This window comes from Eptatretus burgeri, chromosome 6 (assembly GCF_056783735.1).
Source record: "Eptatretus burgeri isolate ZD-2024b chromosome 6, Ebu_testis_v1, whole genome shotgun sequence".
NCBI classification, from domain to species: Eukaryota; Metazoa; Chordata; class Myxini; order Myxiniformes; family Myxinidae; genus Eptatretus; species Eptatretus burgeri.
Window position 1 is genome coordinate 91,569,772 of NC_140966.1, and position 14,704 is coordinate 91,584,475.

Sequence of the window (14,704 nt, forward strand, 5' to 3'; positions counted from 1 at the left end):
ACTCATTCGTTCCTCTTTCCTCCCACCCCTGGAACCAACTTCCACATCCTCTTAAATCTCATTCTTCCCTCCAGGTCTTTAAGACAGCTGTTCACCACCATCTCAGATTGTCCCCAATCCAAAACCATTATCTTTTCAACCCTCGTTAACCCCACCACCCCACTCCAAATCCATCCTCATTCCAAATTTTCCCACATGAGAGTTATTGATGGGGTGTACAACTATTTTAGCTATTGTTGTTTCATAAATGATTGTAGGTGGTCAGAATAACTGTTTTGAAGGGGGGGGGGAGGGGGGAACTGCATGTGTATGTGCAAATCTTGCTTTCAATATCCACCCAGCTATGAACCGGTATTTCACATGCAGGTGATGCATCACTGTCTCGACATTGGAAGGACATTCAGAGAGAGGAACAGTCTTCCAGCAATAGTCTTCGGATTTTGGGCATCCCATGTTGACTTTCCTGATACGTGGGCAAGTCATTACCACCATCCTGGCCAAATTCCAAATTCCTTTCACTTTCATTCAACCTCAGGCTTGACTGCTGGTTTTTGAAAGATCTGGGTCAAATTTACCCTGGTAATTACACAAGAGAGTAGAAGTAATTCGGGCTGTTAAAAAGCACAATGAGATCATTGCATACATAATGATGTTTACTGATGCAACTGACTCATCATTAGTGGCTGCAGAGAAGCATCATTGAATAAATTAATTAACAAAGTGAATAACTATGAGTTTCCTTACAAGGAACCAGAGTGATTCATAAATTAAAGTTAATTAAAGGACATTAAAGTGGGCATTTTAGTTTGGTATGTCGGTATTAGTTTGTGTACATTAAAGATCCTATGTGAAGAATGGGTGAGCTATCACTGGCACCATGGCCAAACAATTCCAAATTTCCTACTTCAATCCTCTATACCTCCGGTCGCAAGGAAACAAATTGCAAAAGGGTTAACTCCCAAGTGGGGTCGCTACGCCCCTCTTTGCAAGGTATGTGGATTAGTCGTAATTGTAGTTACAAGGAACTTTTACACAAGAGTTGGCAATGAGGCCTCACAAAGTTTATACTTTTATAACATCAGGGTAATGAACAAAGCTCATGCAATGAAAGTTATACTCTCACGAATGGTTAGTCAAACCACAGAAACAAGGACAGTACACAGCAGGGATTTATGATCAGGAGATAACCAGAAAAAGATAACTGAAAGCATAGAAACAGCAATGAAGATTGAGAAGTAAAATGAGCTCAAAGTAATTATCGATAAACTTCCATAATTTTCTTGAAAATCCCAAAGTAAAAGGGATTTCTTGACAATTCACTTTTGTATTAGCTGAAGCCTTCTTGAAACCTCAAATTCCCTGTTGCAAGTCTTCCTTTCCGAATGTATGATTCAGAATAAAATCTGGAAACAAAATATACAGTTACAATTCACGTTCACAATCTGGAGAAAAGAGAAACAAAAACGAATCACATGTAACTGGAGATTTCGTCCAAAAAGGAATGCCCAGTGTTACAGATCAGTAGAATATGACATGATTGGAAAGGCTAAGGTGTTTTATGTAAAAGGCAACTTAAATTAAATTCTGTGTAAAAGGGTGTTGTTGCTATTGTTGTTGTTGTTGTTGTTGTTGTTGTTGTTGTTGTTGTTGTTTTGTTGTTGTTGTTGTTGTTGTTGTGTGATAGCCAGAGGGTGAATCGACAAGGTTGAATCGTTGGAGTTCATTCAATGTTGGCATTACTCAACAAGAACAGGACAACCGGAGTTCTCCATGTAATCACAAAAGACTGTTCAGTAGCCATCTTGAATATCGCAAAAGACCATGGGAAAAGGAAGGATCTGGAAATACAATATATACCACTGATGTTGTTGTTGTTGAACTATGGGTAATATAATCTCGGCCTTACAATCTATAACATTCTCCCCCTCTTAAAATAAGAAACTGGAGTGGGAGAAAATAATTATATTAATGTACTCTCAATTATAATTGTTGCTGGTGCTATATAAATTTAATTTTTATGCAACAAGTCAAATTGGATGCTTCCCTTTACCCAAGAGTCTTTTGACCTAAATGTTGATACAAGGAATGTCTTGCTATGGAACAAAGTGACCTGGTTGATAACAGCAACTTTTGCCCTAATTATGTCATTCGCTTTTCACCGAGAAAACACGTATTGCATTTTGGAGTTCTTTGGCTAAGGCTTGTCAGCCCCCTCCACTTTTCCATGAAAGCATATAAATAGCAGGAAATGTAATCTTGTTTTTAGTGCAAATCATTGAAGATGTTTTACCATCTCGGTGGCTTGGACTCTTGGTACCAAGTATAAATAAAATTATCTGATGGAATGTGCTTTCACGTTGTGGACAGTGAATTAAAGCGGTGTCTTTCATTTGAGTAACGGGATTTACATTGAGTCAGTTAAAACGTTAACTAAAAAGTAAGAAAATAAAATAGAAAGAAATAAATTCCACAACAATTTGGGGGCTCGTCCGGGATGTATTAAATCCCTGGCGGCAGTCCATGGTCTGGAGGGACGGCAATCGCTTGAGCATGGTAAGTGGAGAGCATTCGCCATTCCTGGCACGCGGGGCTGTTCTTAGCGGGTAACGTACATCAGACAAAGGAAAAACGTGTCAGAGAATTTTATCGATAGGCCTGAGGGGATCCTTTGCTAGGGAAAGCCGCGATTTGAGTCCGCTTTAAGCCTGCGGGCTGAATAGAGATAGTGATCGGTTGACGGGAAGCTAGAGTCTTCGCCATACCTTGAGTGAGTTCATTACTTGGCTCATGGTGCTGTACTGGGTACAGTAGAGGCATTGCGGAAAAGCTAATCCCCTCTGGCTAAAGGGAGGGAGGTTGGAATACCACCTCCGCGAGGGGTTCGAGACTCAGCTCGCTATGTGAGTGCATGAGTGTGGAAATACTGTGAAAGAATGATGAGATTGTGTATACCGAAGCGACATGCCACAGGCCACGCCGAGGGACATGCGCGAGGTATATATTTGACAAATATGGACCTGATTTAATGAGCGACAGAGAGAGAGAGGGGGGGGAGAGAGAGAGAGAGAGAGAGAGAGAGAGAGAGAGAGAGAGAGAGAGAGAGAGAGAGAGAGAGAGAGAGAGAGAGAGAGAGAGAGAGAGAGAGAGAGAGAGAGAGAGAGAGAGAGAGAGAGAGAGAGAGATTATATATATATATATATATATATATATATATATATATATATATATATATATATATATATATATATATATATATATATATATGTAGGGCTCCTCTTGGCGGCAAGGTCGGAGTGCAGACTCGATTGAGAAAGCCACGTTGAAAGCTGCATTCAGCTCGCCGTCTCTCGAGAGACGTGAAAGCAATATATCGAGCAGCGTCATGTTGAGACTGATTTCCGACCCAGGTAAATGGGCGAGGTAAACGAGCAAGGACAATGGTTAAGTGGGAAATAGATAAGTGTTATCAATGTTTGTTGAGTTACCTGTTTGTATTTCTGTTTGTTCATTGTACTTACTGGAAGTTTGCTTGCTGTGAAATTGTTGTATTGTATTGTGTGGAGGTGTTACGGATTTGTAAATGCAATGATTTGCACGAAACCTTTTGTAGGGTGCAGGAAACTATTGACCGGCTAGGAGCTTGGCTGGTGAAATATGCGTACTGAGCAGAGGACACCCTGGGCACCGAAGTAGTAGGCCAGAGTCGGCAATGGGTCCAAGCGACCGAGTTAGTGTAATGGGCACAGGTACCCACGGGAAAGGGACCCGGAGCGCCAACATGCCACGTGGGCATCGACGGGGAAAATTCCAGGAAGGGCATTCCCCTTGTTCAAAGGGAGCAGGTAGGTTCGGAGACAGCCTCAGGGCTTGGGGGTGCCATAGATAGAGTCTGGCAGAGGGGGAATCCCTGCCAGTTGAGCCGCGCTGCCCAGCCACGAAATTGTGCGAGAGCACGGGAGAGGATGTGCGGGCCAGGCCCAAATTGGTGACGAACACCAACACAGGCGACGGGAATCGTGGTTGCTAGGATGCAAGTTGATTGTTCCAACCTGGAACTCTTGTATGTTTGTATTTATATCTGAGTTGTATGCACAGTGATTTGCATTGATCTGCATGTGTTGCTGAGTGAGTGGAGAAATGGAACTTGTGCGAATCCAACAGATTTCACTGCAATAAAACGTGCTCTATTGTATTTTGGCTTTGTGAAGCTTGTGGGAGTGCATGTGTGACAGAAAATGGAGATAGAGATTGGTCGTCACCGTGATTGTGAAGACTTTGGTTGACATGAGGTGCACACACCGATTCCAGAGGAAACGAGGCGACCGATCCTGCTTGTGTTGTTGATTCATTGTGCGGGGCAGATGTTGTTGAGAATGTTTTGGGACCGGATCGAGAGTTTGTGTGTGAATTCAGTCTTGGTGAAAATCTGAATTGGAAATGATATTTTAACAACGAAAGAAACTTCAGGCAGAGAGTGAAGGCAGCCAGGCTGTTCGTGGTTTGGTGCTGATAAAAAAACCAAGGTCACGAATTTCCTTGAAATGGCTTTCTCACTGTTTCATAAACTTTGTATGCTGTTTTGGCTTTGAACACTGTACGTTGCATACATAATAAATGGATGGTCTCCTCGGAGCATCATTTGAATATTTGTTTGAATAATAATAAAAATGGTGATGCATGCATGATAGTCTTGGGGTAACATGTTAAGTCTCGGGGCCACATTGGCTTGTGGCCATCTTGGCTTAGTGTTGATAACGTGAAGGTCGCGAGCTACACTGTACGAGCCAACCATCTCCACTGAGTCTGTTTAAAGTGGTCCATTTATGAGGCTCGCTATCGCCGGCATTGTGAGAATTTATAATTACTCAGCCCGGCAAGCTGAAGAGATTTATGGGTGCTTAGCCCTAGATCCGATTCATATGTAGATTCAAAATGAAAAAGGGGGGTGGGGCTTGGCTATTGACTATTGTGCTACTGTGTTGAGATGCACATGCTGTGCCCGGTGACGTGTCGGAGGTGTTTCCGCAAAATTTTGATTTGAATTGTAACCATTGTATTTAAGAGATGTGATCTAAATGTAGAAACGTGATTTGGAATGATTTTTAAAGTGAATTGATGATGTTCAGCACATAGGGCGATTCACAGATGCCCTCGGATGGACATTGAACTAGGCATGCTGTCTTCATTCGTTTGTGGGTGTTGGGGTTAATAAATGACATTGGTGGATGAATGTTGAAGTTGCCTGAAGTACTGCTGGGAAGACAATGGCAAACAACCCAGTGTAACCCTTTGATCGATTCAGAGAGGTAAAATTCATTGCATAGATGAACGAAATCATGTTACCTTTTACAATGATCGATCTGTTCACCTCGTGTACAGTGAACAGACTTTCTGCCTGGTGCTTCGAAAACAACATTCCAAACCTTGCAAAGCCAAGGTCGAGCTTTCTGTGCGGGAAACAGACAAAAAAAATCTTTTGTCTTTATATGGGCCTCTATCTGTCAGGGCAAATTCATAAGATTTAATTGGATAGACACTGAAGATTTTATTTTTGATTTATTGATTTTAAAATAAAATATTTTAATGTCACAATAAAAGACCATAAAGCTGTTTAAGTGAGATTTGACAAATTATTTGACAATTTTTATACACCTCTTTAAAAAAAAAAAAACAGAGGTTAAACTGTATTTATTTATTTTGATAAAGGAATGGATTCATATTGAGAAGGTCAGAGGATGTGATTTGATGGCTAGTGTATGTGTGCTGGTTATATTGCAACATGTTGCTGTTTTGATGAGAGAGAAATGGACAAGATGGACAATGTCAGAGATTTAAATGTTGATGGAATTCTGAAGTGATGAGAGATTGGTTAAGCATTCTTTTTCCGAGATATTTCACTTCCATTTACCATGGGAAAAATGGAGGCTCACCAGGTTAATGGTAAAACAATGTTAGCCTTTGGTATTGTTCAAACTGTTTGGAGAAATTTTGTAACAATGTTATCAAAGTTCTTGTTTCCAAAATGGACACTCTGCAGCCAAAGTGTGATCTGCAGCTCGGCAACTCGAATGACGCCATGCCGACAACAACGGCGTGGAACTCTCATCATTGGGGGGTTTGCAGAGCCCGAAAAAGACTTCCAAAAGAATCACTCTGTGACAACAATGATAGCCATGCTATTCTTGTTTAGTTGCTCCTGTGAATTAATGTAAGAATGTGCAACTTAGCTTTGATTTATTTTGGGAATCTATTTTGTGAATTATAATAACCGAGCACACAGGTGTGTTTTGCACACACCTAGACAGAGCACACCAGTGTGTTTTTGATCTATATGGTCATGATGGGGATAATCTTATGGTCAAGAGGACCAACAAGTGATACTCATGATATTGTTTGCATGCACTGTGTTTGTTGTCACATGCATAAAGATGGGGAACAGTTAGCAATTAATGGGAGTTGTGTGCGGTAACTGTGTTAGTTACTTTCAGACTAAGCTCATAAAAAAAAAAAAATTGTGGAGAAAAGAGAACTCATTGAGAACAAACCATGATGGTTCTTTTAGTTATCATTGATATAAACTTTTGTTTTGAGATTACAAATTGAGAATCCTTTGTACCTATCGACCTTGTTAATATGTTAATTGAGGATAGAGAAAAGTTATTGAGAATTGAATCAAGATAATAATATAGTAAGTTAAGGTACGTACATAATTTTGAAAAAGAGTCTGCGTTTTTAAATTGATCGACAGATTGGTCAACATTACATGTTAGGAATCACAAGTTAACTGCAAGGCAAAATCAAGTTATGAGGGAAAACAGCATGGTTTTTCCATTTAACCATAATGCAGAATGACTGGAAGAGTGGCGAGACCAACAGCAATTATGAAATCAATTAAATGGAATGAAGAATTTTACCATGTATTGTAACTGCATTGCTCTCACTGATTAGGAGCTGGTACTGACCTGACTGTAATTTAAATAAAATGCCTCTACAATTTGTGGAAAGACAAACAAAAGGATAAACAAGAATTATACAGAGTACGAAGGCATGACCATGTGATATGGAAATAAATGTTAAATTGGTCAGAATAAAGGAATTATATTATTGAAAAGAGTGCAATGATGCTACAAGCCAATTTAAATATTACCCGTGTTATCTGTCTTCCGATTAATTGATCAGCACGTGATTTTGATGAAGTAGTACTTCTTGTACGTTTACATAAGTAAGTTGAGGTATTTCTAACACTGACTTGACCATCTTTCATCTTTACGGAAGTGCTAAGTTAGCTGGAAATAAATAAATAAATAATGGCAGTTGCTCTGGAACTGCTTGTGAATGAAACTGTGAATTGTTTAGCAGATATGAATGTTAAAATGGTAACTGTGCAAAACTGAATCGCTATGGATTTGGTACTTGAAAGAAGTAGCTAACTTTCATAATTATTGTACAGATGATGGAATCTTATTTGTGAAAATAATTATTGATTGCAAATTGGAAACCTAATAAAGACCGCTGCCCTTTCTACATGGACATAGCAAATGAGATGAATGTTTTTAGTGGACATACAACTGAGATTTCTGTATATTTTAGCATGTCGTTTAGGGAAATAATAAGGAAAGGGATAAAATTTTGATATAACGTTTAACGCAAGTTGAATGCTTCTGTAAGAACCTTTGTCAGTCTTGTTGAAATACATGAGCCCATGACGTTTACTGATTGATGTTTAATCGATGCTTAACCTTGATTTTGTTTGTTTCGCACTGTTGAGAGCAGTTGAACTATGCAATGTACGATTTCATCTAATGAAGCTTTGGAAGAACTTCCACCAAAAGATTGGACAATGGGGAGAACCCAGATTTGGGTGATTGGGCATTCAACACGTGATTATGAAACTACCCCGTTCCTGAGGCGTTAAGATGAGCAATGTTGGGGGGGAAAAAAGAAGAACCCACTGAGGAGAAGGTTGGATAAGTCAAACCACATGTGTAAATAAAGACTTGACGTCGCCATTGCATGGGGCCTGCCTGGAGGAATGTCCTCAACCACACTCGTGGATTGCTGCTCTGCAAATACATCGTGAACTTACCATGGTTGCTTCAATGCACAACGAAGGTCCTGAAGGTCCACACGGCGAGTCCTCTGCAACATGTGCTCAATGATGCGTGTGGGGGCTCGTGCAGCCATCGCGACTGCATCCAAGGTGCACAGCTCGCTTGGTGAATCAAACCTGATTGCACAAACTGCTGCTACGAGGCCCCAAACTCTACTGGGGCTGAATCTCTGTTCACCTCTCGAGTCCTTTTTGTCTCCTTCAACCCAGTGTCGGGCCCAAGCTCGTACCTGCCAATATCTACCTTCTCTTCAGCTCAAGGAGTGCCTCGATTGTGTTTCCCGTTGAGTGATGCTATCTACACGCTGACCTGTTTATCTTCTGACATCGCGTAGCATGTCTTTTCAATGTCATTGTTTTCCATCCATAGGGCTCACTTGGACAGCCACCTAAGTCCATTTTTGGTCGGCCAACTGCTTAAACACCCATTTCTGGCTGCCCAAATGACTTAACAACATTGTCCACATGTGAAAACTGTTACGGTTGTGGAAATTGACAGATCAGCATTCAGGTTCGCCGAAGATCAGTTATGTCGATAAGTGAGTGTTCCAGGTTAGATTTCCCCACCAATGTATAACGGGAATTATTCATATGCTGGGCTGTGCATCTTCAGTTAGCCGTTATTCTGTCTCTATCATTTATTTTAACAACAACAACGACAATAACAACAACCAGAGCAATTCATCGACCACGTTTGCCTTCGATCGGGGCGGATCCCGCCTGAATGAGGGTTCAAAGGTGAAGAGAAGGAGGGCGCTGATTTCGGGTGGAAAAAGCCCACCGCGGCCCCTCTCCTTGTGGGCGATAAAAAGCCGCGTTCGCTCGGCGGAAGAGGGCGCGTGAGAGAGAGAGCCAGTTGAGAGTTGGAGGAAGTGGAGTGTCGTTGTGGGGTTGGTAGGTCGAGATTGCTGGAGCAGTAGCTCGTGGGAGAAGCCTTGGAGCGCAGCCAGACGGCAGTGGAGAGTCGGGTGCATCGCAAGGCTCTTGACCCACCAAGCCGCCATTCGAAGTCGCTGCAGCGTTGGCAACGAGCCAGCAAGACGGAGACACCAAGGGTCGCCAACCCGAACCAGGACCCAGCGAGTCACCACGAGGGTGGCCAGGTAGCCCGCTCGGTCTCGCGGAGCCCCTTCGGTCATCACGGCTCTGAACAATAATAAAGGCTTACGAGCCTGTTCTTCCTTTCTTGGGTTTTTGTATGAAAGTCTGTGGCACCTTGTCTCCAAGTAGAATTGTGAGTAAGTACGTGCTTGTACATAATAAGTAGACATAGGCTGTAGGCTTTTTGTTCGTGTCCTGCCCCCATTCCCCCATTGACTGCTTACGTGCCTGTACGAATAAATGTCCCCATTTTTGAATGTCACCTGCTCGTTGCGTCCCTTCCTACATTGACTGCCATAATTGCGATCGGGATATTCGCAGGCTGATTATAAGCCGATAAAACGTACATCTGATCCGACGGGACATGGCGATATAAAACCGCTCGGCAATCGTATACGGAATGAGCTGCTTAAGCGGCTCGTTTTCGTGCAGGCCCTGTCGATGTATAAACTCCCGGCATTACTGTCCGCGCGAATAATTAGGTACATCGACAATTTGGCGATCGACCCTGTAGCGTGGACAGAAGAGTTGGCTGGTTTATGGTGTGTTAAAAACACCCGTAGCTGGGTTTCAGCGTTGATCCGAAGCTGCGACTAGATTGCTCCGTTCGGTGGGCGTGCACGGCCACAATTGGGCAAAAGGCGGTCGCCCGCACGCTGAACGGGCGAAAATCTACAACAATACAACCTTCTATCATCACAAACCTTGATTTCCAGTGATGATGGGTGTTGGGGAAGTGGTGGGTGGTGGTGGTGGAGGTTGATGGTGGGGGTACTGATGGAGTGGGAGAGGTAGTGGTGATGGGTGTGGGGAAAGTGATGGTTGGTGGTGGTGGGTGATGGTGGGGGTCGCGATGGAGTGGGAGAGGTGGTGGTGATGGGTGTGGGGGAAGTGATGGTTGGTGGTGGTGGGTGATGGTGGGGGTTGCGATGGAGTGGGAGAGGTGGTGGTCATGGGTGTGGGGGAAGTGATGGTTGGTGGTGGTGCGTGATGGTGGGGATAGTGATGGGTGTGGGGGAAGTGATGGTTGGTGGTGGTGGGTGATGGTGGGGGTCACGATGGAGTGGGAGAGGTGGTGATGATGGGTGTGGGGGAAGTGATGGTTGGTGGTGGTGGGGGTTGCGATGGAGTGGGAGAAGTGGTGGTCATGGTTGTGGGGAAGTGATGGTTGGTGGTGGTGGGTGATGGTGGGGATAGTGATGGAGTGGGAGAGGTGGTGGTCATGGGTGTGGGTGAAGTGATGGGTGGTGGTGGTGGTGGTGGTGTGGGGGAAGTGATGGTTGGTGGTGGTGCGTGATGGTGTGGATAGTGATGGGTGTGGGGGAAGTGATGGTTGGTGGTGGTGGGTGATGGTGGGGGTCACGATGGAGTGGGAGAGGTGGTGATGATGGGTGTGGGGGAAGTGATGGTTGGTGGTGGTGGGGGTTGCGATGGAGTGGGAGAAGTGGTGGTCATGGTTGTGGGGAAGTGATGGTTGGTGGTGGTGGGTGATGGTGGGGATAGTGATGGAGTGGGAGAGGTGGTGGTCATGGGTGTGGGTGAAGTGATGGGTGGTGGTGGTGGTGGTGGTGTGGCAATGGGATAGGAGGAATGGTGATGGTGGAGGTGGTGGTGATGGTTGAACTAATGGTGCTCGTGGAATATTTACCCATTTATTCACTCATCTTTTGTAACTTGTCGATGTACTATTTTTGTTCATCTGGTAACTACTTTTCTGTTGAATATGCAATTTGATTTATTATGCTGAAAGTGTATTCCCTTTTGATAACTGTTAAAGGCAGAGTAACCTTTGGGGAGTTAGCCTCAGGCTGGAGAGATGTAAATAAACTGAATACACACTGTACACCAGTGTTTGTTGTCAACTTATAATATCCATGTCATAGTTATATTGTAGATTGGTACAATGAGTGCCTCACACAAGTACAGAGTATATTCAATACAAATTTATTTCTTGGAAATATTGATCAGACAAGCAATTTTGTTTGGATATATCATAATTTTTTTTATGAAATCCCATGCATGGTTAATGGAATGTAAGTTGAGATATTAAAAAGATCATTGATGGGTATTAAAACCAGAACAAAGATTTTAAATATTTATGGTGAAGATACATACATGCGAAATACAAGATATATGTTGGAAGTGAGATTTTTTTTTGCAAAATTGATGATGCCAAGATACTAATTTGTGTCTCTACTTGCATGCTCAGAATTCCCCAGAATGTACCTATGAGCATCTAAAATTGCTAAATTTTCTGGGAGAGAACCCCCAGAACCTCTGACATCGAAAGGGGGGAGACCCCCTCTCCCGCTCTCCCCCCCTCGCACACTGATCGTGGCTGCCGCGGCCCGCAAAATTATACATGTTGGCAGTTTTACCCGTCATTTTTAAACCCAGGGGAAACCCTCAATGTGTGACATATGCTGATGAACAGGCCATAAATTAAATGGAAACACACTCACTCTTGTTATGTGGCTGGGACACTTGAAATGGTTGTCATCCAGCATTCTTCTGATATGAGCACTCGCTGCCATTGTTGATTGAACTTGTGTAATGAATATCTCTTCTCCTCCAGGAACGGGGTATGGTGATCATGGGTAATATAATTATTCAAATTTTCCTTATAAGGAAAAAGGGGGGAATTGTGGGAGAAAATAATTATATTAATGTACTCTCAATTATAATTGTTGCTGGTGCTTTATAAATTAATTTTTTATGCTACAAGTCGAATTGGATGACAGTTATGCTTCCCTTTACCTAAGAGTCTTTTGACCTAAATGTTGATACAAGGAATGTCTTGCTCATGAACAAAGTGACCTGGTTGATAACAGCAACGTTTGCCATAATTATGTCATTCGCTTTTCACCTAGAAGACACGTATTGCATTTTGGAGTTATTTGGCTAAGGCTTGTCAGCCCCCTCCACTCTCCCATGAAAGCATATAAACACCAGGAAATGTAATCTTGTTTTCAGTGCAATTCGTTGAAGATGTTTTTCCATCTCGGTGGCTTGGACTCTTGGTACCAAGTATAAATAAAATTATCTGATGGAATGTGCTTTCACGTTGTGGACAGTGAATTAATCGGTGCCTTTCATTTGAGTAACAGGATTTACATCGAGTCGGTTAAAACGGTGAACTAAAAAGTAAAGGAAATAAAATAGAAATAAATAAATTCCACAACACAAGTAAGCTCAACGGGTCCAGACAATCAGGTGGTTTTCTGTGCCTGGTGTTGGCTTAATGGTTAAGGTAGTGGGCTTGGGATCCTAGGGTCCTGAGTTCAAATCCCGCTCAGCTGTTGAAGTAACACCAGGTGGGGTTGACTCTACCTGTCATCCTTCTGAGGTCGGCAAAATGAGTGCCAGCATGCTGGTATACTGTGTCGGAGTGGCGACCCGTCCAGGATTGTTCCCAATAGCCAAGGAGACTGCTTCGGTGGCACCAACGCTCTGCACAGAGTATGGTCCTAATGGATGGATGGATGGTTTTCTGTGACGCTCCAATCTGCGCAGTGGTGGTGCATCAGGAACATTCTTTGGAGTGCTTCAAACAGCTGAGAAGCCAGCAGAATCTTCGTTACCAGTCATGAGCTTGTCCTGTGATAGAACCCCTCGGGTTTCCTCCATGACCAGTCCAGGTGGTTTATGGTCAGGAGACTCTACATTACCAGAGTTATGGACCTCACCACATGGAGCTAGGTTAAGCAGAACCACAGTTGTCTCTTTACCATCAGGGTAACGCACTTGAGGATATCGAGGGTTAGGCTCAAGCAGTTCCATCTCCTCAATAACAAGGTCATACTTTGATTTCAGCACATGACATTTCAAGAGAACGGGTCCAGGTGAGTAAAGCCATGTCGGAATTGAACATCCACTTGTAGACTGACGTTGGTAATTGAATAAACTCTTGGGTGGAGTAACATTTGTCACAGTCGAGAGTAGTGAACGTATATAATGAAAGGCATCAACCAGAACATGTTCACATTATGGGATTGAGAGGCCTCTGGATTTCAGAGCTAGAGTAATATTCTTCCAAATCACACTGTTGTCACGTTCACACTGGCCATTCCCTTTGGGATTATATGGAGTAGTGCGACTGGTTGAGATGCCATGGTGGTGGAGGAAGTGCTTCAATTCTGATGACATAAAGGAACTTTACTTGTCAGAATGTATGTAAAAGCGAGCATACCCGATATAGCAAATAGTTGACTAAGACATCGAATCATGGTGCAAGTTGTCATGTTAGGACAAGGAAAAGCGAATGGAAAAGGAGAGAACTCATCGATCACAGTAAGCAAGTAGCGGTTCGCCATAGATGATGGTAAGGGCCCCTTGAAATCCACACTGAGTCTTTCAAAGGGTCTGGTAGCTTTTATCAAGTGTGACTGTTGCAGTGGATGGAATCTTGGTTTGCACTCGGCACACACTGGACAGGAGGCCGTTACCTTCTTCACATCCTCCAGAGAGAAGGGAAGATTCCGAGTTCTCACAAAATGTAACATCCTAGTGATGCCGGGGTGACAGAGAGAATTGTGTTGTTCGATCAAGGTATCTGTACTGATTGCCGAGCAGTATGCTCTGGATAATGTGTCTGCCATGATGTTCTCGCTCCCTGGTCGGAACTGTATGACAAAGCTGTAACAGGCAAGTTTGATCCTCCATCTTTGTATTTTATCATTCTTGATCATTCCCGATTGTTTGGAATCGAACATGAAGGCTACGGACTTCTGATCGGTGATCAGGGTAAAGTGGCGTCCAGTCAGATCGTGTCGCCACTTACGCAATGATTCAACAATAAGCATACACCTCTTTCTCCACTGAAGAATGTTTGCGTTCACTCGCATTCAGTGTTCTCGAGAAAAATTCCGCAGGTCTCCCTGCCTGGTTAAGAGTGGCGGCTATCGCAATGTCAGAGGCATCCATCTCAAAAACAAATGGGAAGGTTTCATCAATACAACGAACCAGTGATTTCTCCACCTCTGCTTTTAGATCTTTGAAAGCTTGTTGGGCTGCATCAGACAAAGGAAAATTAGCAACCTCAACAAGGAGGCTGACTTTCTCAGAGTGGTCGGACCTCATTAAGCCATTTGAAATTGTATATCCCAGAAGATCAACTGAGGAAACAGTTGGAAACAGGCGACTCCGTCTGTCACTCCGAATGGAATTCTGCAAAATTGATACAACTGCCCACATGCCTCAAAGGCAGTATACGGTTTGTCGTCATCTCTGATAGTGACCTGGTGGTAAGCGGACTTCAGATCGAGAGTACAATATAGTTGATATGCACTACCTTGTTGACCAACCCGCCTATCTTCGGTAGTGGGTAGGCATCCAGTTGCATGAAGCGGTTGACTACGAATAATCAATCACCATCCGCCTTTTGTGTCTCTCATTCGTTGCAACTACAACTTGACCTCGCCAGGGCGAGGTGCTGAGCTCGATGATGCACTCTTCGATTAACATTCTTGTTTCTGACTCAATTAAACTGCTATC

At 43.2% G+C, this 14,704-nt stretch overlaps 1 protein-coding gene and 1 long non-coding RNA gene across 5 annotated transcripts in view; one reads left to right on the forward strand and one right to left on the reverse strand.

The window, feature by feature from the left end:
• Positions 1 to 787: 787 nt before the first annotated feature.
• On the reverse strand, positions 788 to 11,802 carry LOC147025323 (uncharacterized). The gene is made up of 3 exons (XR_015059461.1): positions 11,674 to 11,802; positions 5,344 to 5,447; positions 788 to 1,403 (listed from the first exon to the last, which is right to left on the reverse strand). It is a non-coding gene; the product is annotated as an uncharacterized LOC147025323 (long non-coding RNA).
• The window catches only part of LOC147025324 (protein FAM200C-like), a 102,063-nt gene continuing 89,610 nt past the window's right edge, over positions 2,252 to 14,704 (forward strand). For 2 of the 4 annotated variants that reach the window (XM_085886208.1, XM_085886206.1), the window contains exon 1: positions 2,254 to 2,553. The gene's annotated coding sequence lies outside the window, so the exon portion shown is untranslated. Of the gene's footprint in view, positions 2,554 to 14,704 lie in introns of all 4 variants that reach the window. The other 2 variants (XM_085886209.1, XM_085886203.1) reach the window with 2 other exon arrangements.